Below are 27133 nucleotides of genomic sequence, written 5' to 3' on the forward strand. Positions count from 1 at the left end.
GTATAAACTAATAGTTCTCAGTAAATGTAGCAAAAGATGGATTCATTTTAAATGTTTTTTTAATTGATTCTTCATGAATTTCATATCGTGCACCCCGATCCCACTTACTTTTCAGTCCTTCCATATCCACCCTCCTTCACCCTTGTAACTTCCCCTGCCGCCACCACCACGCACTTCCCCCAACACACACACACACACACACACACACACACAAATCTCGCTGTGGAAGCTGCAGTGTGTCACAGTGTGTCACACAGTGTACCTTTCTGACCAAACAGCTTATCCGCCAATGTTCACTGCAATGAGCCATTGGTCTGATTGAAGGCCTCTGACTTCTGCTGCACCATCAATACTGGACCCTCACCAAGACTCCTCTCTACGATCCTGGGGTTTCCCTGAGTCATGGAGATCTCGTAGCTTTGTTTCTGTAGGACTTGGCCGCTTCACTCTAGCACCTCATAGGTGCCCAGGATTTGAGCCTGGCTTAATCAGCCTACCAGCTCTCCTGCACCCTCATTGATGGGGCCAGCTCACCTGTACTGCCTAGGCAAGGAGCCAACTCTCCCACACCCACACCCCCAGGGCTAGCTCTTCCAAGCTGTTCAGGGAAGGGGAGGGGCCAGATCCCCCACTTTCTGCAGCTGGCGAAGGGCAAGGTATTCCTAATAACATTTTTGAATAAGAACTATCAATATTTTATATGTGGACACATGAGCTTTGAGGCAATAAACAAGTAGCCCAGTGGCTCCCACGCTGGGCTTCATGGAGAATTCATTCGGTTTGGGATATAGATGGATAGGTAGATAGATGATAGATACTACATGGGGAGGAAGTGATAGAGGGAGAGTTCTTTGTTGCCTCTATAGAGATTGAGACTTAACTGTCCTTTAAATAAACTAAATAGTTACTTAGTTGGCTAATTGTTTTGAGCTAACTTCTTACCATGTAATACAAACAGGCCTAGGACTCCTCTTCTTCCTGTCTCAGCCTCCTGGCTGCTGAGATTACAGATATGGGCCTTGATGCTTAGTTAAGTTTGGTGGACTTGAAGTGTGATTCTGAGTGGAAACAAGTTTGTGAAATATTACATTAGTTTCAGATCACCGGAGGGTTAATTCGTGGACTTGGAGTGCAAAGGTTTCACTGTCAAGTCCATGCTTGTGGGATTATAGTTGACATGAAGCTGTAGATAAAGATTATTCTAGTTAATACCCACTGAGATTTACAGGAAAGATGAGTTTCAAATCCTTCTGGTGATGCTGCCTTAGGTCATTGTGAGAATTTGGGAGCCTTCTCTAAATTTTCTAATGAATAAGTGGTCTAAAAATGTAAATATGTTACAAGTCTTTAGCTGATTTGTTGTAGTAGAAATATTTGTAAAGAATATCAGATCATGTGGGCCATGAAAGTTACAAAGGGAGACTAGAATTAGCAAGTGGGTAAGAGAGATGGAGGGAAAGGAAAATCTACCGAAACACTCTTTATTCAAAAATATCATAATGATATCTAAAACCTTGTATGATCACTTTAAAAATAATTTAAAAAACAGATTAGACCATATAAATATTGTTATTGGGGTATGAAGGTCTGGTATGAAACACAGTGGAGAATTAATGCAGACTTTACCAAAACAAAGCCTAGAGAATTCCCTTGATAGCCCACCTTCAAAGGGATTTGCTCAATGTAAAACTTCCCTCGTTAATTAACAACAGAGTTCTCGATTAAACATCAGAATCCAAAACACTGTGGTGGATATATTAGAGAGCACACGGTAAATAAGAAAGAGGCCTTGCCCTACCTGAGTGCATATGTAAACTTCTTGTTGAAATTTTGCAAACATTGGCGCAAAGTCTGGTTCTACATCTCTTAGTTTTTGTTTTCTGATTTTAAAAGTTTTCACTTAGTATTACTTTGGTAAGCATTCTGAGGACCTCATTAAGTATCTGGGAGAAAGAGAAGTTGCAGGTGCATGGCATAAAAGAGCGGGGTAAGGGTTTCTGGAAGTCTCTAGAAGTTATGGGACACGTCTTGGACAAGCTGGCCTTCGCAATTATAGATGACACTCATTCTGTGTGGATGAGTCAAGAGAGAGGAGGCTGACTGTGGGGGACAGTGAACAAGAGGAGGCAAGCAGAGTTCAGCGAAGCAAGGCATGTGATGCAACTAGGGAAACTGATAAGGGCTTGGAATGTCTTGATTAGGCTGTTGGTTTTGATGTAAGCTTTGGAAACTCTAAAGTTGGGATTAAGCCAATCAAAGTAATATATAATTAACTTTATTCTTGAATAACTCCAAGCCATGACCTCTGTCTTCTATTATTTCACATATCCCACCTCCATCCCGCCATGGCTTGCCACAGGCACACGCAATCCTATCAGGAAGTAGCTATAAAGAAAAAAAAAACTTACAATCCTTACTTTGTACCATTCTAACCAATTTGTATTAATCAAAATACATAATCTCAGATGTAAAGAAGTTTTAAAATTCTAGCTAAGAAACAATCTAGAGGGAACAGGAGTGAAAAATGGAGGGAAAATAGACAGAAGAACTGAGCAAACATAAACAAAACTGTAATTTCTTATAGTGAGTCATAAATTTGTGATGACCATAAGATTTTGTTTTGTTTTGTTTGAGTCACATGTGCCCAGGCTAGTCTTAAACTCTGTATGAAGTAAAAAATGCTCTTGAATTCTTAATTGACCTGCCTACGTTTCTCCAGTGCCGTGTTTACAGGCATGTGCCACCATGTCCTGTTTATGCAATACTGGGGTTTGAACCAGGCCCTCGTGCATGCTACACTAGCACCCTACTGACTGAACTAGATCCCTAGGCCATGGGCCATAACAACGGTGGTGTTTAACCTTGGTGGTCAGCTTAATGCGATTCAGACAAGCCACTGGAACAAACTTCCAGGTATGTCAGTGAGGGGTTGCTTAGGCTAATTTTGAGCAGCACCATTCCATGGGCTGGGTTCTCAGACTGAATAAAATGGAGAGAGCCAAATGAGTTTAGGCATTCATTGCTTTTGCTTCCTGGCTGTGGACAGAAGGTGAACAGCTGCCTCAAGATCCTTCCTTCCTGAATTCCTTGCCATGATAGACTGTACTGGCACACTGTGGAATGAAGTCAACTACTTATCCGTTCAGTTCCCGTTGCCAGGCATTTTGTTGCCCCAAGAAGTGGGGCTGCTATGATAATAAGCATGACCATCCTGTTCTTGGGCGTTTGGAACGGGTTCTCAGGAGACATGTGAAAGACTTTGGACCTCTGGATTTAAAAAGACTGAGAACATTGTAACCAGAACTCAATAGGCCATTCTTTTGACATTGAGAAAATGAAAATGCTGGGACAAATGTGGGCAGTAGAATCCGAACTCAGGAGGTTCCAGAGAAACAGGGACTCCATGCAGGTTGAGGCTGGAAACCATTTATGTGATGTTCTAGCCAAGTGTCTGGCAGCATTCTGCTCACATTCTGAGGATCATTGCGAGAGTGGATACAGGGGTACTGTGATAACATGTTTTGGAGAGAAAATCTTAAGATAGAGCAGCGCTGAGGTTATGGCATGGTTGTTGTCCACCACTCTTAACAAGGTCTAAAGCGAAGAAGAGCAACACATGGGACAGAAAGACACACTGCATTTTTTTCCCTATGGGAAGAACTCTAGCAACAGCTGCAGCCAAGGTAACTACTGAAAATGAGCATATAACTGTTCAAGAGAAACTTACTCTGCACTGGACAATAGGAATTATATATTGATGGCAAGACTCCATCCACCAAAGGCTCCGACTTGTTAAAATATTGCAGCTCTTTGAAAATAACCAATGAGGGAAGTGTTTCCCTTGGGTCAGTACACAGACAATGCACGCGCAATGAAAGATTGAAGGGATTGTGGACTTTTGCACCGTGGTCCTAGAGAGCTGATGAGGCCAGAAAATATGTATCAGGGTCCGACATCTATATGAGATGTCACTGAATGAAGTGATATAGGTGAAATCTAAATGCAGAGACCTGAATATGTTAGAGATCCTATCAGATCATGGACCATCTGCTGACAAAAGCCATGTGCCTCAAGTAGAATCTGATCAAGAGAGAAGCTATGTTTGCTACAGGCATCAAAACTGCCTAAACCCTTTGGAGGCCAGATAGTTCCATCATGGGCACCAAAAAAGCTACACAGAGTTGCGCTATTTGCCCCACTGTATTTTGCTTAAATATGATCATTGTTTGCTATGGCCCCATTCGTCTGTTTTGGAACGGTAATGTTCATTCTATACCATTATATATTTGAAGTACGTAATTAGTTACTGGTATTGTACATACTCACAGTTAAGAAATTGTCATGAGTCTTAGCTAAGACTTGTTCTTCAGGCTTTTAAATAGTGTTGCAGCTGTTAAGTATTATGGGGGCTTTTGATGTTGGACTCAACGTATTTTGAATTATGAATTAACTCACAGAACTGTGAGTTAACTCTATGAGGTTAGAGGTTGAAAGGGTATCATTGGAAAGGAATGTGTCTCAGTATCTAGATGACCAGGGGTGAAGCTGTTATGGTTTTGAATGCAATGTGACCAGCTGTTTTAAGCTGCTGCCTCCATGCTGCTGACTACCTTGACACAATGGATTGTATCCTTAAACGATGAAACAAAATAAACCACTCCTTCCTTACATTGCTTTGTTAGTTATTCTGTTGCAGCAGCGAAACAAGTTACTAATACAATAACCAATTGAAAACATAAGTAAACTGCTAGAAAGGAATTCAAAATAATTTTGAGGTTTTCAGGCTTTTCAAGAGAACAAAGATGCTTTGAAAAGAAAAGGTTACTCACTCAGTCTTACATAAGTCTGAGAGAAGATAAGAACAATAAGACAATCACACAGTGATGTCACAAATTCAGGCAATATGTTTTCAAACTCTAGTTTTATATGAAAAATACGTTCATACACATATATGTATGTAGCAACAATTGATGAAGAAAGAGGCATGAATTGGAAAAGAGGAAGGAGGGGTATATGAGAGAGCTTGAAAGAGAGAGAGACGGCATGGGTGATGTGTTTTATTATAATCCCAAAACAATAAAAGAAATAACTAAAAATGTCAATTTATCAGAGGCAGATCCCCACTCTACCCTCCCCGTTCTCTTTGTGCAGAATGAGCTGTCCATCAGCTACATCTGAACATGGGGACTAGGTCCTCTGTTCGCAATATCCTTGGTTGGTGCATCAGTTTATACAGGCCTCCTTGGGTCCAGATCCATCAGCCTTTATAGTCTCCATGTGGAGCTTCTCTCTCTCTCTCTCTCTCACACACACACACACACACACACACACACACACACAAACACACACACACACACACACATCCTTACATCCCCCACCTCTTCCATTAACTTGCAACTCTTGACCAAGAGTCCGACTTGATATGAACTCTGGTGCCCGCAATTTGATCGCTGCCCCTTGGTGGAGAGGCCCTGTGGGAACACAGAGGAAGGGGACGCAGGTTATCCAGATGATTCAGGATAGGTTGTGGTCAGACCGTGGGGAAGGAGGACCCCACAGGTCAGAGGTCTAGGGGAGGAGAATAGGGCGGAAGAGGAAGGGTGGGTGGGAACAGGAAGATAAGAGCGAGGGGATTACAATAGAGATGAAACGCAAATACATTATAATAAAAATTAATTAATTAATTAAGTTTTAAAATGTCAGTTTATGGGTCTTCCTTTTGAGTTCAGTTCTGAAATTTTTCAGCTCACCAAAGAAGCACTGAGATTCCTAGGCTCACTTGTGGATTTCCCAATCACCAAAGTCTGTGATTCTCCCACACCATCAAAAGACCACTGCCACAGAGTAAAGGCCCTTGAAACTAAGGGCAAGCAGGAAGAACGTGAGCCAGTGTGAAGGTGGCTCCGACAGAGAGGGTCCACAGTTCGCACTAAGCAGCTCCCACTCCTCATGCAGCACCAGGGAGGGGGGAAGTCATGGACTTCTAGCACTGGACACTCAATACCGCACTGAATGGTCCCTGAAAGTACTGACCATAATGGTTAGGAAGATGGCATTTCCAATGTGAGCATCTCACATTTGTTTTCCGGTGTCAAGTTTTAAAACACTCTTTACCAAGTATAAGATATTTTTATGTCCATAAAAAATTTTAAAGCCAAAGATTACAACAGAGAGTAAGTGAAAGCATAACTTTCCTTCACTTCCAAACCTCGATAAAGACCCTCAGGTAATACTTTAGGGAATATAATTATACATGTAAAATACCTACATAAACAGAATCATATTTTACATCGTGTTGTACACGTTGCATTCACTTCTTAAAAAGTAAAATCTCATCAATACTTGTAAATGTCTCAACATGCAAATATACCATAACTTAGTTAACCTGTCTTCCTGTTATATAGACAATTAACTACTTTCAGACATTGGCTACTTGTCCTCACACGCTCACATTGTATATGTATTTCTTTAGGCACAATATTCTAACTAGACATGTCCATCAATAGTTGTGCGCAATTAAAATATTATAATAGTGCCTGATTGCTTTCTATAAAACTATGTATAACTTTTTTTTGCTTCAGTCCTTGGTTTATAAGAATATGATGTGCCAGTTTCCCGTATTCTCACAAGTCTCACACACAACAGTTTTCTTGTCTGAGCTGGGCCATAGTAGCACATGCCTTTAATCCCAGCACTTGGGAGACAGAGGCAGGTGGATCTGTGAGTTCAAAGACAGCCAGGGCTACACAGAGGAATCCTGTCAAAAAAAAAAAAAAAAATCCATCCCTGCCCACTTCATACGTTTTTCCAAACATTTTCTGTAGATTTTTGTAGTCTCTTTTTCATATTTACAAATTCAATTTCTTCTTTTATGAATTACCTATTCTTGGTATTCTTGCATTCTTTAGATAGGGTATTTATGATGACTGCCAATGAATGCTGTTAAAGTTTCGATGTGGAATGTCCTCAGTTAGGCTCACGTGTTGGAACATTTACCCCTCGGCTGTTGGCATTGCGGGGGGTGGACTAATGAGATCTTCTCAATGTGGAGCTTAGCTAGTAAAAGTGGATTGTTGTGCGGCAAGCCTTGGGTTGGTGGTGCAGCTCTCCTCAGTGCTCTCTCTTCACATCCAGGTCCCAGCATACGTGAATAAGCAGCTTCATCTACCGCCATCAACAGCCCAAGCCACTCACTACCGTCTGCCCTGCCCTGACTGTGTCCTCATTCCCTGAGCCAAATGGAATGTTGCTGTCTTAAGTTACTTCTTACTAGGCATGTGGACACAGAGATAATAAACCTAAAAATACGAGAAGTGATGCATACTGTACATGTTTCTGAAAATATGATCAGAACATTAATGGAGATCAAAGTGGAATAACAGGATCCAGATTTTTTTATCTTGACTGGAATAATTAAAATAGACCTTGAATTATCAAAACACTAGCCATTAGGTAAAAAGAAATAGAGGTTCTATTTTTTCCTCTCATTAATTAATTAATTTATTTATTTAGTCATTTTACATCCCAACTGAAGCCCCCTTCCTCTCTCCCCAGTCCTACCCTCTATCCCTCTTCTCCTTATAGTCCCTCCCCTACATCTCAGAAAAGGGGAGCTCCCCCCTCCACCAACCTGCCCCGACATATCAGGTTGAATCAGGACTAAGCTCAGCCTCTTCCACCAAGGCCAGACAGGGAAGCCCAGCCAGGGGAAAATGACCCAAAAGCAGGCAACTGTGATGTCAAAGACAGCCCCACTCCAATTGCTAGGGGACCCACATGAAGAACAAGCTGCCCATGAGTTACACATGTGTCAGGGCCCTAGGTCCAGTCCATGCATGCTCTTTAGTTGGTGGTTCAGTCTCTGTGAGTCTCCATGGGCCTATGCTAGTTAATTCTGTTGGTGTTTTTGTGGGGCTCTAGTACCCTCGGTCCCTCTATCCTTCCCTCAAATCTTCCACAAGATTCCAGGAGTGCTGCCTAACGTTTTGCCCTGGGTCTCAGAAGCCCTGTTTTGATCCAATGCTGGGTAGAGCTTCTCAGAGGACAGTTATGCTACCTCAAGATCCAGCTAGCTATACCACTCCTAGGCATATACCCGAAAGATGCTCCACCATACCACAAGGACACTTCCTCAACTATGTTCTTAGCAGCTTTATTCATAATAACCAGAAACTGGAAACAACCTAGATGTCACTCAACTGAAGACTCTATTAAGAAAATGTGGTACATTTACACAATGGAATACTACTCAGCTATTAAAAACAAGGAAATCTTGACATTTGCAGGCAGATGGATGGAACTAGAAAAGATAATCCTAAATGAAGTAACCCAGCCCCAGAAAGACATGCATGGTATGTACTCACTTATAAGCAGATTTTAACCATATAGTACAGGATAATCATACTATAATGCACAGACTCAAAGAAGCTAAGTAACAAGAAGGGCCCAAGGGAGGATGCTTGAATCTCACTCAGAAAGGCAAATAGAATAGATATCAGAAGTGGATGGAGAGGGAACTGGGTGGGAGAGGGGTGGGGAGGAGAATGAGGGTGAAGTTCAGGGGTGGGGAGAGACGGGGTAGGAGGCGAGAAGGATAGGAGAGAGAAAGGAAACCAATGGGGGGAGATCTCTGGAGCAAGCCAGACACCTGTCATGGGGGTATGGGGGTGACTCTAGTTGAGACTCCTAGCAGCAGAGGATATGGAGACAGAAGTGGCTACTTCCAATATCCAGGAAAGACTTTCAGTGGATGAGGGGACATCAACTCACCTACAAAACCTCCAACCCCAAGTTTACCCTGCGTATAATATACGCAGGGATAAAGGTGGAGCAGAGTGAAAGGATGGCCAACCAATGACTGGACCAACTTGAGACCCACCTGATGGGAGAGAGTGAACCCCTGATGCTGCTAATGATGCCTTGCTATGCTTGCAGATTAGAGGTTCTTAAGGGATGGGACGAATGAGGTGAACACTAGGTGAGGGCCTTAACTCACTACTTGGAAAAAGTTTCCAGGCCACGAGAGGAGAAGGGCCTGGGCAGAGGCAGCAATCTTCCTGGAGCTGGGAGTGTGGGCGAACCAAATAAGGGACTAGTAAAAAAAAGTAGAGCACAAAGAGAAAAAGGAAGAGTCTGCAGAACTTTCTTCTAAGTCAGGTAGTGATCTGCTCATTTGTATGAAGGGTCACTAGCCTCAAGTCTGAGCTGCATTCATATTTTAAAAATATAGAGTGGCTTAAACAGTATCAGACTTGTGTGTTAGCACGCTACTGCTGTGACAAAGAAGATTTTAAGTTTATGAGGATGGAAGATGTCTTTTGTTTCACGGTTTCGGTCCATGCTCGTTCCGCCATGGAGAGGCAGAGTATATATGCTGGAGTAAATGTGCTCACCTTATGGTGACTGAGAGGCAAAGACAAGAGAAGCAGTCAGCATCCCCCTCAAGGACACCCCCCAGTGACCCAGCTTCTTTCCACTAGGCCTCACCCCAAAAAAGTTCCATCACTTCCCAACACATGGCCTTGGAAAAGCCAAACCTTTTTCATCAAGCAGTCCAGGCAAGAGGTCCATGCCAGGGCCAGATTCCTTCTTGCCCAGTGAATCGTTCTCACTTGCATGGCCCAAGTTGATCCAGCCAGCAGGAATGGGGAAAGGATTCAGGAGTTACATGTAATGGCATGATCCTAAGATACAGCTCTCTCTCTCTCTCTCTGTCTCTCTGTCTCTCTGTCTCTCTCTCTCTCTCTCTCTCTCTCTCTCCCTCTCCCCCCCCCCCCCCTCTCTCTCTCTCTCTCTCCCTCTCCCTCTCCCCCTCCCTCTCTCTCTCTCTCTCTCTCTCTGTCTCTCTCTCTCTCTCTGTCTCTCTCTCTCTCTCTCTCTCTCTCTCCCTCTCCCTCTCCTCCTCTGCCCTCTCTCTCTCTCTCTCTGTCCCTCTCTCTCTCTCTCTTCCTCTCTCTCTCTCTGTCTCTCTCGCTCTCTCTCTCTCTCCCTCTCTCTCTCTCTCTTTCTCTCTCTCTCTCTCTCTCTCTCTCTCTCTCTCTCTCTCTCTGTGTGTGTGTGTGTAAAAGTAGAGGATAAATATTGGTGAAACAGTTAAAGTCTCTCTCAAAGCCAAGTGTGTGAGTTAAAACTAGATAGGAGATAGCATATTAGATTAAGAGTTAGAAAATAGGAACCACAGGCCCAGGGCAGCTTCAAGTCCCTGATGAAATGAAATATTCAACTTATACTGTAGCTGTGGTGCACGTATACTCTGTGCCAGAGGTCAAAGTGGTTCTTGCACAAAGGGAAAAAGATCTCAGAGACCTAGAGAGCTCCAATCTTTCAGTTAAGTGCTGTTTTTGTTTGTTTGCTTGTTTTGTTTTGTTTTGTTTTGTTTTACTGGAAAGTATGATCCTTTCAGAGGCCTTCTGTCTACCAAGCCAAGATACAACTGTGAACTCTGGACTCTTTATGGCCAGCTTGGTAAAGCTCCTAGTGAGAAGCAGAACTCTATGCCCAGTCATGCACGACAATCAAAAGTCTCCACCTGCAGTGAAGAAAAGGTCCTATTCTGATGTTGCCTCCAGCATTGTCCTTGCAGAAATTCTAAAGAATGGTAACTGGGGTGGAAAGGCAGAGAGTCACATTATTTTTTCAGAAATCTAAGTGGGTGCAACTATGAAAATAATTACCTTTCTCTCCGTGCAAATAAGCCTCTTCTCATCATTGTAGTCTGGATTTTGAAATGAAAGGGAGTTAATTTCGATTAATGAAAGTTAATGCTAATTAAACATGTGTTCTATTTTCATATGCACACACACAGATTTACTTAAAGATCTCAGCAACTCTGCAGAGAGCATAAGAAAAGCATTGTCCTGCTACAAGCACAGCTTGAATTACCACAGGAGTAAAATCAAAATTGGCTAAGATGCTTAATTCACATTCTTGAGTGTATACAATTCCTTTAAAAGTATAATATAATTAGAGAGGGGGGTCGAATGATTTTTCTAAAAACTTTTAATTTAACCTTTTAAATTTAAATTTGTAGTGTCAGTTTCAGAATCAGAAAAAAAATGTTTTAATGATATTTTTAAAAGATCATTTTCCAAGCTTCAGTCTTACAGTTTACTTAATTTTAATCAACTAGGTGATTTAAATTAGTAATTTGCGATCCAAGATGGCGGCGAGCAGTGTGGACCGCGTTTGGAGGCTCCAGTGAACAATTCAGGGAATTGCACAGATTTCTGAGCCAGGAACACCGAGGTCCGAACATCACGGCAGCGGAAGTGCTCCACGGTTCGGAGGGACCAGGGTGCGGAGGACCTGCGTGCCCCTGCACACGGGAGGAGCATGGTTTTTCTCTGATTGGAGCGGCAGCGGCAGAGGCAGCAGCACCAGCGGCACCAGCAGCGGCGACTGAGGTTGGCAGCTCATAGCGTTCCGGTGGAGGCGATTGGTGTGGTGGCTGGTGGGAGTTGCTGCGGGAGAGGGGACTCGGGGCAGGATTTGGGTCGCGTGGAGCCTTTGGACCCAGACTGGACTCGGCAGACAGTTCGGCCCCAGAGTCCCGGGTACTGGCCCGGCCCAGCAAGCAATTCTGCCTGAGGCACTAACTCAGCTCCGGCCACAGCTCCCCTGCTGTGGCGCAGGCTTAATTGAGCATGCTGCTCCACACTAGGCAGCACCTCAGCTCAGCGGCAGCTCCCCTGCGGTGACACAGTCTGGGCGGAGCACTTGGTTTCACCACAGGCGCTAACTCAGAGCAGCTGCAGTTCTCCTGCTGCGCAGGCCTGGCCGAGCACTCAGTTCCACCCTAGGCACCACCTCAGCTCTGTGGCAGCTCCCCAGCAGTGACACAGTCTGGGCAGAGCACTTGGTTCCACCATTGGCGCTAACTCAGAGCAGCCGCAGTTCTCCTGCTGTGGTGCAGGCTTGGTGGCGTGCTCAGTTCCATCCTAGGCACCACCTCAGCTCAGCGGCAGCTCCCCTGCAGTGACACAGTCTGGGCGGAGCACTTGTTCCACCACTGGCGCTAACTCAGAGCAGCCGCAGTTCTCCTGCTGTGGCGCAGGCTGGACAGAGCTCTCAGTTCCACCAGCTCTAAGACTCTGGTTGGACACAGTGGGCAGTTTGAATCCAGAATTCCTGGCTGAGATTGGTGGTCAGTTCGGGCCCTGAGTCAATAACTGACCACAGCACGCACTTTGGGCCAAAAGGCCCTAGCGGAGCTTGGTGTGTAGTCCCAGCCCAAAAATTCTGGCTGGACCCTGTGTGCATTTTGTGCGCAAAATCCCTAGCTGAGCTTGGCAGATGGTTCAGGCCCTGAGAATCTAGCTGAGTTCAGCCCGTGGTTCGGTCCCAGTGCTCCTGGCTGGACTTGGCAGGGAACACAGAAGGCTGTAGATACCTTGGCCTGACCCAACGCTCATTCAGAGACCCAGATCAATTGCAGGATCCACAGCAGAGGGGCGCTGAGGATCACTGGCTGTGAGAGACCAGAACAACAGGGCTAACCTCCTAACACCCACACCAGTGAAGCTTTGAGCTCCCAGCCTAGGGAAATCGTGAGAAAACAAGTGAATCTATCGTCAGACACCCTCCATTCAACTCTGGAAGCTACCCAACAAAAACAAAGACGGCAAGATGTCTAAAGGACAACGAAAAAGCATACGCAAAAAACCCCAAAACAACATGGCGTCTCCAGTTTCCAGTTATCCCAAAGAAAACAACCCAGAGAACTCAAATACAACGGAAATACAAGAAAATGACCTCAAATCCTTAGTAATGAGGATGATAATGGAGGAAACAAATAAAATTCGTAATCAAATGCAGGAAGACGCAGACAAACAGGTGAGAGACATAAAAGAAGCACATAGAGTGGAACTGGAAAAATTGCAGGAAAATGCAAACAACCAGATGAAAGAAATAAATAAAACGGTTCAAGCTCTGAAGACCTATAAAGAGGCAATGGAAGAAACTCAGGAATATACAAAAAATCAGATGAAAGAAATCAAAAAATCAGTTCAAGATCTAAAAATGAAAATGGATTCAATGATAAACACACAGACAGAAGAAAAACGAGAACGTGAGACCTCAGAGAAGAAGGCGAGCAACACAGAGGTGAGCTTTTCTAACAGAATCCAAGAGATGGAAGAACGAATCTCAGGGCTAGATGATGCAATCACAGATATTGAATCAACCATTAAAGAAAATGCCAAATCTGGAAAACTCCTGACACAAAACATCCAAGAAATTAAGGACACCATGAAAAGAAGAAACCTGAGGATAAAAGGCATTGAAGAAAGAGAAGACATCAGACTCCAGGGCCCAGAAACTATTCTCAACAAAATCATAGAAGAAAATTTCCCCAATCTAAAGAAAGAAATGCCTATAAACATACAAGAGGCCTACAGAACACCAAACAGAATTGACCAGAAAAGAAAAACTGACTGTCACATAATAATCAAAACACAAAACATGCAGAACAAAGAAAAAATATTAAAAGCTGCAAGGGAAAAGTGCCAACTAACATTTAATGGTTAACCTATCAGAATTACACCCGACTTCTCAGCAGAGACCATAAAAGCCAGAAGGGCCTGGACAGAGATCCTGCAAACCCTAAGAGACCACAGATGCCAGGCCAGACTACTTTACCCAGCAAAATTATCAATAACCATTGATAGAGAAAACAAAATATTCCATGACAAAAACAAATTCAAACAGTACCTATCCACAAACCCAGCTTTACAGAAGGTACTAGAAGGAAAACTCCATCCCAAAGGGTCAAGCTACAACCAAAACTACCCAGGAAATAGATAACTATCCCATGGCAAAAACACAACTACACAAACGCTCGACTGGAAACAACATCAAATTAAGACTCTTAACAGTCACTGGTCATTAATATCTCTCAACATCAATGGCCTCAATTCTCCAATAAAAAGACACAGACTAACTGAATGGGTACATAAACAAGATCCAACATTCTTCTGCATCCAAGAAACACATCTCACCCATAATGAAAGGCATTACCTCAGGGTAAAAGGTTGGAAAAAATATTCCAAGCAAATGGTCACAAGAAGCAAGCAGGTGTAGCCATTTTAGTATCGAACAAAATAGACTTTCAACCAAAATTAATCAAAAGGGATGAGGAAGGACACTTCATACTCATCAAAGGTAAAGTCAACCAAGATGACATCACAATTCTGAACATCTATGCTCCCAATACAAGGGCACCCACATTTGTAAAAGATCTCCTAAAAAAGCTTAAACCACACATCGATCCCCACACAATAATAGTGGGAGACTTCAACACCCCACTCTCACTGAAGGATAAGTCATTGAAACAGAAACTAAGCCGAGAAATAACATCATTAACCAATGCCATGGGTCAAATGGATCTAACAGATATCTATAGAACCTTTCACCCAAACAAGAAAGAATACACCTTCTTCTCTGCACCCCATGGAACCTTCTCCAAAATTGATCACATCGTAGGTCACAAAGCAAGCCTCAATAGATACAAGAGGATTGAAATAATACCTTGTATCCTATCAGATCACCATGCTCTTAGGCTGCAATTCAACAACAACAGAAATTACAAAAAGCCTACACGTACGTGGAAAGTAAACAACTCTCTGCTAAATGACACCTGGGTCAGGAAAGAAATAAAGAAAGAAATCAAGGAGTTTCTGAAATTCAATGAAAATGAAGAAACAACATACCCAAATTTGTGGGATACATTGAAAGCAGTGCTAAGAGGAAAATTCATAGCACTAAGTGCCTTTAAAAAGAAATTAGAATCATCGCACATAAGCATCTTAACAACACAACTGGAAGCCCTAAAAAAAAAAGAAGCAGAAACACCCAAGAGGAGTAGACGCCTGGAAATAATCAATCTCAGGGCTGAAATTAACAAGTTAGAAACTAAGAAAACAGTCCAAAGAATCAACAAAACCAAAAGCTGGTTCTTTGAGAAAATCAACAAGATAGACAGACCATTAGCCAAACTAACTAAAAGGCAGAGAGACAGTATTGAAATCAACAAAATCAGAAATGAAAAGGGAGACATAACAACAGACACTGAAGAAATTCAAAGAATCATAAGATCCTACTTTGAAGGCATATACGCCACAAAATTTGAAAATCTAAGGGAAATGGACGATTTTCTTGAACAATTTCACTTGCCAAAGTTGAATGAAGAACAGATAAACAAGCTAAATAGTCCCATTTCCCCTACATAAATAGAAGCAATCATCGATGGTCTCCCAACCAAAAAAAGCCCAGGGCCAGATGGTTTCAGTGCAGAATTCTACCAGACCTTTAAAGGCGAGCTATTACCGATACTCTTCAAGCTACTCCAAAAGATAGAAATGGATGGAAAATTACCAAATTCATTCTATGAGGCCATAGTCTCATTGATACCTAAACCTCACAAAGACTCAACAAAGAAAGAGAATTTCAGACCAATTTCTCTTATGAACATAGATGCAAAAATACTAAATAAAATACTTGCAAAACGAATACAGGAGCACATCAAAGATATCATTCATCATGACCAAGTAGGCTTCATTCCAGGCATGCAGGGATGGTTTAATATACGGAAATCCATCAATGTAATCCACCATATAAACAAACTGAAAATAAAAAACCACATGATCATCTCCTTGGATGCAGAGAAAGCATTTGATAAAATTCAACACCCATTCATGTTTAAAGTTTTAGAGAGATCGGGGATACAAGGCACTTTCCTCAACATAATAAAGGCTATATACAGCAAGCCAATAGCCAAAATCAAAGTAAATGGTGAGATACTCAAGGAAATTCCTCTCAAATCGGGAACAAGGCAAGGCTGCCCACTCTCTCCATATCTCTTCAATATAGTACTCGAAGTTCTAGCCAGAGCAATAAGACAACAAAAGGAGATCAAGGGTATCCAAATGGGAAAGGAGGAAGTCAAATTATCCCTCTTTGCAGATGATATGATAGTGTACATAAGTGACCCTCAAAATTCTACCAGAGAACTCCTAAAGCTGATAAACACCTTCAGCAAATTGGCTGGATACAAAATTAACTCAAAAAAGTCTGTAGCCTTCCTATACACAAATGACAAGCTTGCAGAGGAAGAAATTAGAAAAACCACACCCTTCACATTAACCACAAGCAATATAAAATATCTAGGAGTTACCCTAACTAAGCAAGTGAAGGACTTGTATGAAAAAAATTTCAAAACTCTGAAGAAAGAGATTGAAGATGACCTGAGAAGATGGCATGATCTTCCTTGCTCATGGATCAGGAGAATTAACATAGTAAAAATGGCCATCCTACCAAAAGCAATCTACAGATTCAATGCAATCCCTATCAAAATACCTACACAATTTTTTAAAGACATTGAAAGTTCAATTCTGAACTTCATATGGAAAAACAAAAAAAACCCAGAATAGCTAAAACAATCTTGTACAATAAAAGGTGCTCCGGAGGAATCTCCATACCTGATCTCAAACTGTACTATAAAGCAATAGTAATTAAAACAGCATGGTACTGGCACAGCAACAGGCTGGTTGATCAGTGGAATCGAATCGAAGACCCAGATATGAATCCACACACATACGGTCACTTGATTTTTGAAAAAGAAGCCAAATCCATTCAATGGAAAAAGGATAGCATCTTCAACAAATGGTGCTGGTCTAACTGGAGGTCTATGTGTAAAAAAATGCAACTGGACCCATATTTGTCACCTTGCACAAAACTCAAATCCAAGTGGATTAAAGACCTCAACATAAAACCAGAGACACTAAGCCACTTAGAAGAAAAAGTGGGAAAGAGCCTGGAACATATTGGCACAGGAGACAACTTCCTGAACAGAACACCAACGGCCCAGGCCTTAATGTCAACCATTAATAAATGGGACCTCATGAGGCTGAGAAGCTTCTGTAAGGCAGGAGACACTGTCAAGAGAACAAAGCGACAGCCTACAGACTGGGAAAAAATCTTCACCAACCCTACATCTGACAAAGGTCTAATATCCAAAATATATAAAGAACTCAAGAAATTAAATACCACCAAACCGAATAACCCAATTGAGAAATGGGGCTTGGAACTAAACAGAGAATTCTCAACAGAGGAGTATCAAATGGCTGAGAAACACTTAAAGAAATGCTCAACCTCCTTAGTCATCAGGGAAATGCAAATCAAGACAACTCTGAGATTCCATCTTACACCCATCAGAATGGCTAAGATCAAAAATTCAAGCGACACCACATGCTGGCGAGGATGTGGGGAGAGAGGAACACTCCTTCATTGCTGGTGGGAATGCAAACTAGTACAGCCACTTTGGAAATCTATCTGGTGCTATCTCAGAAAAATGGGAATAGGGCTTCCTCAAGACCCAGCTATCCCACTCCTTGGAATATACCCAGAAGATGCTCCAGCACACAACAAGAAAATTTGCTCAACCATGTTCATAGCAGCCTTATTCATAATAGCCAGAACATGGAAACAGCCTAAGTGTCCCTCAGTAGAAGAGTGGATAAAGAAACTGTGGTACATATACACTATGGAATACTATTCAGCTATTAAAAACAAGGAATTCCCGAAATTTGCGGATAAATGGATTGAGCTAGAAATGATCATAATGAGTGAGTTAACCCAGAAGCAGAAAGAATCAAATGGTATATACTCACTTATATCTGCATACTAGCCCAAAGGGCATGTCCCACGAAAGCCTTCACTTACCAAGAAACTGGGACAGAAGGGAAGGCATCCTAATTGGGACTCTAAATGAGAGACGCATGGGAGAATAGCAAAATAAAAGGATACAGATGGTCCTAGAAATCTACAAGTAGAACAATGTGATAGGCAGATTTGGGCCCAGGGGTCCTGCTCAAACTAAGGCACCAGCCAAGGACTATACAGGAGGTAAACTTTAAACCCCTTCCCAGATCTAGCCAATGGTCAGAATATTCTCCACAGTTGAGTGGAGAGTGTGATACGACTTTCTCACGTACTCTGGTGCCTCACATTTGACCATGTCCCCTGGAGGGGGAGACCTGGTGGCACTCAGAGGAAGGACAGCAAGTAGCCAAGAAGAGACTTGATACCCTATGAGAATATACAGGGGGACGTAATCCCCCTCAGGAACAGTCATAGGGGAGGGGGATAATGGGAAAATGGGGGGGGGGAGAATGGGAGGATACAAGGGATGGGATAAACATTGAGATGTAACAAGAATAAATTAATAAAAAAAAAAAGGAAAAAAATAAAAATAAATAAATAAATAAATCTTTAAAAACATTTAAAAAAAAAAAATTAGTAATTTGCGCCCTGAATAGGGAACTACAAATACCTACCTGGTGGAGCATTCATTGTTGATTTTTCGCAAGAAAATATTCATTCCTCAAATGGTTGAGGGTATTGGAAACCTAAAATATTAAAAATGGATGAGATAGTGTATTCTGTGGCCTATTAGGACTGACTTCTTTTGCTTATACTGCTTTCAAATTTCTTCTAAGTTGTAATGTACAGCAATGCTTTGGCACTTTGTGGCCAAACAAATTTTATTGTGTGTATATAGTACACTTTTCTTATTCTTTTGTTTGGGGATAGACACTTCGATTGTTTCGATCTATTACTTTGAAGTCACAGACACTCGTGTGTAAGCTTTTACACAGACATATTCGTCCATATCTCTGTAGGACAGATGTGGAGTGGAGCTCTGAGAGAATTGCCAGACTATTTCATCAAATGGCTGCAGCACTTTCTTCCCACTAGCAGTGTGTGGGTCTCCGATTTCTTCACATCTCTAGATGGATTTCCTTTTGCTTAGTATCATTTTGCTAAGAATAACAGACTAGAGGAGGGCAACAGGGATGGCACAGTAAAGACCACATCACGACTAGGCTGCCATGATGGTTAGTCTTCATTGGCAATTTAACTGCACTCAGAATCTCCAAGGAGGCATACCTCTGGGTGCACCTGTGAGGGCATTTCCAGAGCTATTTAATTTGAGGAGGGAAGACCCAACCTGAACGTGAGTGATGTCTCCTATCCCATTGGCTGCAATCTCAGACTGAAAAAAAAATTTTTTTTAAAGTAATACATGAGCTAAGCACCAATATTTTTCTCTCTCTGTGAGAGAATTTAGGGACACAGAAGGTAGTCATAACTTTTGCTAGATTATAGATGAGTGGCCTCTGTTTAGGTTCCCAATAGAGTCCTGTTCCATTTTGAAAGCTGACTCAAATGACTCCTGGAGCTGAAAGTGGATGATCAGCCAATCCATATTGCTGCTAGTATGTCCTATGATTTAACAAGAAAAGTAAAAATAGAGAACACTGGCACTAAGAAGTAAAGCCATTGCTGTCACAGACCTGACCGTGTTGTTTATAGACTTTTGGAGGTAGTTTGCAGATGAATGTGAGAGAATTTGGAGCTGCAGGCGAGAGAAGGCCTAGCTCTGTAAACAAAGAATAATAGGTCATTCTGGCCAGAGTTTGAAAGACTAGAATGCTAAGAGAAATGTGGACAGTGGAATCCTGGTAGAAGAGTTCTCAGAGTGGAACAGGTCTCTGGCAAAGATTATGACTACCGTCTGTGTCCTGGAATTTTGAGTGAGGCCAAAATCAAAAGTAATGGGCTAAGTTGTTTGGCAGAGGAAATGTCAAGACAACATAGTGTCAGTGTTTGCTGCTCACTGCCCTCCGTCAGTGAGAGAGCAGGAAATAAGAAATATAGCTGTCTGGTCAGGGGAGCTAAATAAGAGAGTTTAAAGATGTAGACAGAGTGGATGCAGGTAACTAATCCAAAGAGCTTAGTGCCGTTGAAGAGATACATCAGCTTCTTCACTGGAACAATAGGAAGGGTACCCCAAGATCAAGACCCAACCCAAAGAAAGCTCCAACTTCTGATGTGCAAATTCATTTGAAAAGGGAGAGCTGAACTGAGAACACCACTGAACAGTTTACCTTCTCAAAATCCTAGAGAATTAGCCCCAGGCTGAGCCATCAGGCCAGACAGAGACCTCTGACATCTGTGGTGAAGGGTTAAGTTCAAGTTGTATCCTGAGCTGCGAGTGGACCTTAGAGACCTCATCCACATGGTGCTAATTTTTCAAGTATGCATAACACAAGAGTTATGCGGGCCATGCAAGCTTACACCAAAGTTCCAGGAAGTCATTGAAACCAGACAATATGGAGCAGCATTGGATTCCTTAAGGGACCTTTGAGAGGCCATTGTGTGAATCTCTTGTGTTAGAAGACAAAGTCTAAACTGCAATGGAGACCTCAGGCTGGCTGAGATGCCAGACTTGGGGGTAGGGAGCACCCGCAGAAGAAAGTGTAAAGAGCAGTTGAGCTGGGCCAAGAGAGAAGCAACATGTGCTAGAGGTGCTGGCCGGAAGAGGTAGCGCTACCCAAGCATGCTGAATCCCAGACGATGCCACCGCGAGCCCCAGATGCTGGACATGGAAGTGCTGACTATGTCAGTCTTGCCTTGGTACAGTCTTTTCTTGCCTTGTCCTCATTCTTTCCTTTCAGAATGGGAATGTTTATTCTGTGCCTTGGTGTACTGGAAGTATATAACTCGATTTGTTTTCAATCTTTCAGGAGCTCAGAGTTAAAAGGTTTCCCCAAGTCTCAGAAGAGTCTTTGGACTTTGAAACAATGTTGGGATTGAAGCTTGGAAACCCTTAAAGATGACTAAATGTGTTTTCCATTATGAAATAAGCATGACCCTTTGATGGCCCAGGGTGCAGTGTTATTGTTAAAACTGATGTGTTTGGCAGAGGTAGACTTGTGATCATTTAGTAATTAAAGAGACATGCCCCTGGTTGTATCTGTGAGGATCAGTTGAGGAGGAAAAATTGACCCTAGGTACTGGGGTTCCAAGACTGAAGAGAAAAGGAGAATCCCAAATAACTGGTGTGGCATTCATCTCTTTCTGCTTTCTGACTGTGATTCAGCGTGACCAGCTGTCTCACACTACAGCTGCCATGACATCCCAGCTATGATATACCTTACCCCATTAAGCCATGAGTGTTCTTCTTCAAGTAAAACTTTCTTCTGTAAGTTGCTTTTGTTGTCTATTTTGCCACAGAAACAAGAAAAGTAGCTAATATTAATGTTTACCATCCAATTTCTTTTTTTAATTAATTTATTCATATTCCATCTCAATGGTTATCCCATCCCTTGTATCCTCCCATTCCTCCTTCCCCCCATTTTCCCCTTACTCCCCTCCCCTATGACTGTGACTGAGGGGGACTTCCTCCTCCTGTATATGCTCATAGGGTATCAAGTCTCTTCTTGGTATCCTGCTATCCTTCCTCTGAGTGCTACCAGGCCTCCCCATCCAGGGGACGTGGTCAAATATGGGGCACCAGAGTTTGTGTGAAAGTCATACCCCACTCTCCACTCAACTGTGGAGAATGTCCTGTCCATTGGCTAGATCTGGGTAGGGGTTCTAAGTTTACTGCATGTATTGTCCTTGGCTGGTGCCATAGTTTGAGCAGAGCCCCTGGGCCCAGATCTGCCTATTAGAATGTTCTTCTTGTAGGTTTCTAGGACCCTCTAGATCCTTCTATTTTACCATTCTCCCATGCTTCTCTCGTCTAGAGTTCCAATAGGATGTCCTTCATCCGATTTCTTTTACAAGAACACAAACTTTTCTCACCAACCCCTGCTCTCCTAAGTCCCTGCTAGCAGTAACCTATTACCATCTCTACTGTAGTCATGTCGGCATATCTTGACTCTAGAAAGTGTGTTTCCTATGAAAAAGTTTGTTGTTCCACTGAACTCTGGATCTGTATTTTAATTCCTTTTCTAATATCAGATCTCATCATCCAGTAGCCATCTTCATTTTCACTGGTACCTTGCACGTGCTCTGAAAGATTCAAGAGTGGAACACCTGGAAACAAATGGAAGTGTTCTTTTAAAAGAAAGAATTTTTAGTTTTCTTTACATTTGTTTATTTTATGTCATATGAATGTTTTGCTTGCACGTATGTATGTGAACTATGAGGGGCTGATGCCCATAGAGGTCAGTAGAATCTGTTGGATCTCCTAGAACTAGAGTTATAGATGGCTATAAGCCACCATGGGGATGCTGGGAATTGAACCCAGGTCTCCTGGAAGAGCAGAGAGTATTCTTAACTTCTGAGGCCTCTCTCCAGCCCTGGAGGAGAGACTTTTTAAGTGGAAAGGAAAAGCACACACAGGGATGATGTAGATTGGACAGGAATTGTTCCCTTCCTTAAATATTGTCTGAAGTGTTAGAATAAGATTGAAGATGAAAAAGTTACTTAAAGCTATGCATGGTAGGACATCCTACAATCCATCCACTTGGCATCTGAGGCAGGAGGATCTCTGGTTCCAGTCTAGCTTGGGTTACATAACAAGAACATGTCCCAAAAAACAAACCAAATAAATAAATAAACAATAAATCACTTAAGGTGTGCTCTTAAAGTCTCTAGGATTTACAGGAATTTTGTGTCACAGTGACCAGGCAGCATATTTCTTCACTATCAGGCATTGTTTTTTGAAGGCTACACTTCATCTTCCATGACAGGTTCTCAGACTCATGGTCCAGGTGTCTGTCTTATCCTTTAAAAATATGAAAGAAAACTTAGATAGTTATGTAAACCCATTTCCTCACTCTGCCCAGTGCCTGTGCCCCAACAGACTATGCTTCTAGGGAGGACTTTCAACACACAAGAAAGCCCATTGGTTCTCTTGAAACAAATATATTTGCCTCAAAAACCAACCTTTGATAAGTGGAAGTCCTATGTTTTCATGCATAGGATGAAATTGTTACTGTTATGAAGAATAGAGCGTTAAGGGAAGTTCGGGAGAGGCGTGCTGTGCCCCCTTCTTGGGGCTTCAGTTAGACATTTGTTGAATATCTGTGATGTTAGAACATCATAGCATTCCGTTCTGTTAAAAAAAAAAAACCTATACTCTTACATTGTTATTTACTTGGCTTTCCTAGGGGTCAAACCCAGGGTTTGTCCATGCTACGTAAGTGCTCATCCACTGAGTGTGTCTCCAACCTTACTCGTGTTTTAAACCCCACTCGGTCTCTTGGTTCCGACAAGCCAAGGTTCAACCCCGGCTCTTTACCACTGAGCCATGCCCATGCCGTCAGATGGATGATAATATTATCCCTCAGATTGGGCCACCCAACGATTTCGTGTAAAGGATACAGCATAGGGTTGGCACCCAGGAAACACCTCTTTATATCAGATGTGGATTTCTGGCTTGTTAGCATCATTACTCGCTAAATTTTCTTTCCACCCACTTAACAGCTTCTAGCAGTGATTGTTCAATAAACTTATCTAGGGACATAAAAGGAGGGATGAGCCTGGTATCCGTATAAATATAGTGTTGGGAAGCACTATTTGACACTCATTTCCTGTGATCAACAAGGCTCTCCAGAAACTGGGGTTTGAATCTGTGACAAAGGGTAAGATGGGATGAAATCCTGTGTCTAAAACAAGAATAATTCACAGGTATGGCATATGGATATGAAAAAAACAGGTATGAATATACACATTCAGCTGTTTTTCTAACAGGGCCTTAGCCTTTAAGCCCAAACGTGGATTCCAGACGCAGACCTCTGACTGTTTTGGCACTGACCTAAAGAAATGCCCTGTCCACTCGAGTTACCAAACTCTAAAGTAGCACACACTCCTTACACAATACAAGGAAGGAACTCTGGGGCGTTCTCTGCGTTGGCCACCTGTAGACAGGTCACTGTGACGTGAACGCTATGGACACGTGGAACACCTGCTGGAGAGCAGGGGCGGGGTCGTCTCCGGCAGCAGGTCCAAACGCGGTATACCCTAGAGATGGGGGTCACGAGAAGACCCCAGGGAGTAAAGAGAGGGACACTCACTCCTCTCATCCCTGATCAGCCCCACACAAGGTGAGACCACCGCCCTCTCGCTACCCGGATCCCGGGGTCTCGCTGAGATCGGCCGCTGATCGCTGTCCCTGTGGGGAGGGGAGGCGGCGGGCGCTGGTGGAGGGGAGGGCGCCGGTTCGGCCAGCAGCACTGCACTGCTGCGCGCACCGGCTCCGCGCTGCCATTCCGGCTGGCGGCGGCTGCTGCAGGAAGGACCGCTTCCTGCGCTCCCCGCCCCTTCCCTCGCCAGTGCTGACGCTGACGTAGGCGCAGGGAGCTAGAGGGACGCTCGGATCTCCGCCGGGAGGCTCCTAGGAGCCGGGGCTCCGAGGTACCTGCCCTCCGGGGCCGGGGCGGGGGCGAGCCGGGCGGGCTGAATACTGCAGCGGGAGACGCCCCGCTGCCGGGGCGGTCGGGGGCACCAAGCCAATGCTGCCTCTGCTGCCCTTTGCGGGCTGCGGCTAACAGGCGGGTCACCTCGTCCACCCCGGGTTTGGGTGTGGGAGGAACATCAGCCCCCTTCTCTCCGGTAGATCCTCCCTTGGGCCTGGCGGTGTAGAGGATGCGCGCGCCCTGGGAGCGTGCGTCAGCCCCCGGGAGCGGGAGGGAAGCACCTGCGCCCACACCCAAGCCGCATCCCCACCGGTGCCTGGCCTCCCTTTCTCAGAGCTTGTGCGGGCCTACACGTTTCCCCCTCCCGGGTCCCCTCTGGAAAGCGACTTGGGTCTAGGGCTGACTTGTTGACAAGTTCACCTGCAGCAGTATCTGATGTTTGCTTTTGCGGTTCCTTCCATTGCTGGTCTTTGGCAGGGACGGCTAAGAGCCAATGGATACCTTTTTTATAATAACTGGTGCCAGGAGGCCTGTGGTTGGCCCCTGCGGGCTGGGAAGAGTCACCGTGCACGCCACGTTCTTGCAAACGCTGGTGCGCGGTTTTCTTTGGGTGCTGCGTTGCTGACTCCGCCTTTCCTGCCCCAGGGCTGATGCAGCTCCTGTTTCCTCTGAAAGTAATATCCTGTTATGCCAATCTTTCTCCCAAGCGGCTCCCATTAACCTCCCCCACTGCCTTTTGACTTAAAGAGTCCCAACGCCTCTCAACTTCTCTTTGGGGGCCTTTAATGCCCCGTACCCATATGATGGCAAATGACTATAGGGTTCTCTTGGGGAGGGGGGATTAAGGTTCAGAAAGGAGACTATATTCTCCTTTTTTAGATAGCACTGAAAATAATGCAAGAAAGGGTTTAGCCATAAACCTGGGCACCTGTCTCTGAAACCTAAGAACTGGTAACTAAAAATCCGAGGAGCTGGAAAAGACATCGCCAGCTGATTTGGAACAGGTAATGAATGGAGGAAGAGACACCATTATGGCCATATATGTAACTTACTACATGTTTATTTCAGCGCTGTCTCTCAAATTGGCTCCCATGGTCCTCTGGTTTAAATCTGACGTCTCAACCGCTCTGAAGTTACAGAGTAAAGGAACACATAATTATGAAAGCCTCACTCCAAAATGTTTCTTACTTTTTGTTAAACCACACGTACACGCACGGACACACACTTAATTCTTTACCATTGTTTTGTGTGTGTATCTTTCATGATGTCTGAGTACACTTGTACCCCTCACATGGGAAGGTCACAGAATAATTTTGTGGCCTTAGTTGTCTCCTTGAACCTTTGCATGGGCTCTTAAATTCAGGTCCCCAGCCTTGTGCCATAAGTACCTTTACCTGCCCAGCCATCTCACTCACTGCTCAAGCCCAATTGCTTCTGTTTTCTTTTTAGGTGTCAGTCTTTATTTGTAAAAACATCTTTGTAGAGAATACTATGGGGCCAAAGTAAGTTCATGACCTTTAGTCTCTCAAACACATTTGATCTTAGCCCAGTTCATGAGTTTTGATCGCAAGAGATGTTATTTATAATAGCATTTCTTATTGCTTAGGAAAATGGTTGCAATGTTATTAAAAATGAATCTTAAGAAAACACAGCTGTTAAACTAGAGTTCTGCTAATTGCAGTAAGTGCAGAAACCTGAGATTATATAACTGACCCTTGCTCCTCCACAGAACGCTAAAGACACCAGCTGGTAATTGTCTGTGATTTTATAGCCTTTCCTACATCTGGTAGATCTTGAGTCTCTAACTGCTGTGCCTGGGCATCTTTATTTCTGTATCTAAACTTATGAAAAGTGCTTTAAATCTTGCTCCCCCAGTAGACAGCCTTCAACATGACCATTCCCAATGTATCTTGTGACACAAGAACATTTTTTCCCAAGTGGAAGTAGTTTTATTGGTGAAAGGGGGTGTGTGACAACTGTGACGAGATCTAGTAGGGTAAACGAGTGTTGATCATGAACTCTGAAGTTTCAGAGGTGCACAGCAGAGGGTCGTCCAGATCAGGAAACATTTTCCCACCTCCTGGGTAACCCTGGCAGCTGGAAGCCTAAAGAAAGGTGGCAACAAGAGGGCTGGCCGGTGTTCACAAGTGTCTCACTAATATCAGGTACAAGGGATGTGTGCTCAAAGGAACAGAGATTACAGTTTATAAGCCTTGTTATTCCCCATGCCCACCCAGAATCTGCCTCGTAGAGCTTCACACTCCACAACCGATTGAGGTGAAATCTTTTCTCTTCTTCGTGGCTTCTAATCAGTTACTTTTCAGTCCACAACAAATGTAGGACCCAGGAAGAGTGCAGAGAACTCACAGAGTTTGAATTTTAGTTTGAGCAGGATTGGAGCCTGTGAAAAAGAGCCTCTCTCCCAGAGGCTCATGTGCTGAAGGCTTGGTTGCCAACGTAGTGTTCAAAGATGGGGTGTGGGGAACGGATTGGATCACGAGAGCTCTAACCTAGTCTGTAGCTTAGACCATTAATGGATTCACAATTTGAAGGCAGTAGTGGACGGTGGTGGATCTGGTTGGAAGAAGTGACCCAACATGGGCATACCTTTCAAGATCATATCACATATCAGGTCTTGCCTCTTCTCTCGTCCCTCATTCTGTCTGCTTCCGGGATACCATGAGGTGAGAAGCCCTGCTCTGCCCTGCCCTTTATTCTTTAAGTTGCCCTTTCTTTTTAATGAGATATTTGTATTAACTCTTTGAGGAATTTATACAATGTAATTTGATCATATTTACTTCCTACTTGACTCCCTATCCCAGCTCCTCCCTGATCCACCTCCAACATTCTTGCACCCTCCAATTTTCCTTCTAATTAGTATGGCTACATGAAAATATATATGTATACACACACACATATATACACAT

At 43.5% G+C, this 27133-nt stretch overlaps 1 protein-coding gene and 1 pseudogene across 2 annotated transcripts in view; one reads left to right on the plus strand and one right to left on the minus strand.

The window, feature by feature from the left end:
- LOC127194122 (glyceraldehyde-3-phosphate dehydrogenase-like) overlaps positions 1-27133 on the minus strand; it is a 134212-nt pseudogene that overhangs the window by 104008 nt on the left and 3071 nt on the right.
- The window catches only part of Ica1 (islet cell autoantigen 1), a 139421-nt gene continuing 136338 nt past the window's right edge, over positions 24051-27133 (plus strand). For both annotated transcript variants that reach the window (XM_051151931.1, XM_051151929.1), the window contains exon 1: positions 24051-24204. The gene's annotated coding sequence lies outside the window, so the exon portion shown is untranslated. The remainder of the gene's footprint in view (positions 24205-27133) is intronic.

Source organism: Acomys russatus, chromosome 10, assembly GCF_903995435.1.
Source record: "Acomys russatus chromosome 10, mAcoRus1.1, whole genome shotgun sequence".
NCBI classification, from domain to species: domain Eukaryota; kingdom Metazoa; phylum Chordata; class Mammalia; order Rodentia; family Muridae; genus Acomys; species Acomys russatus.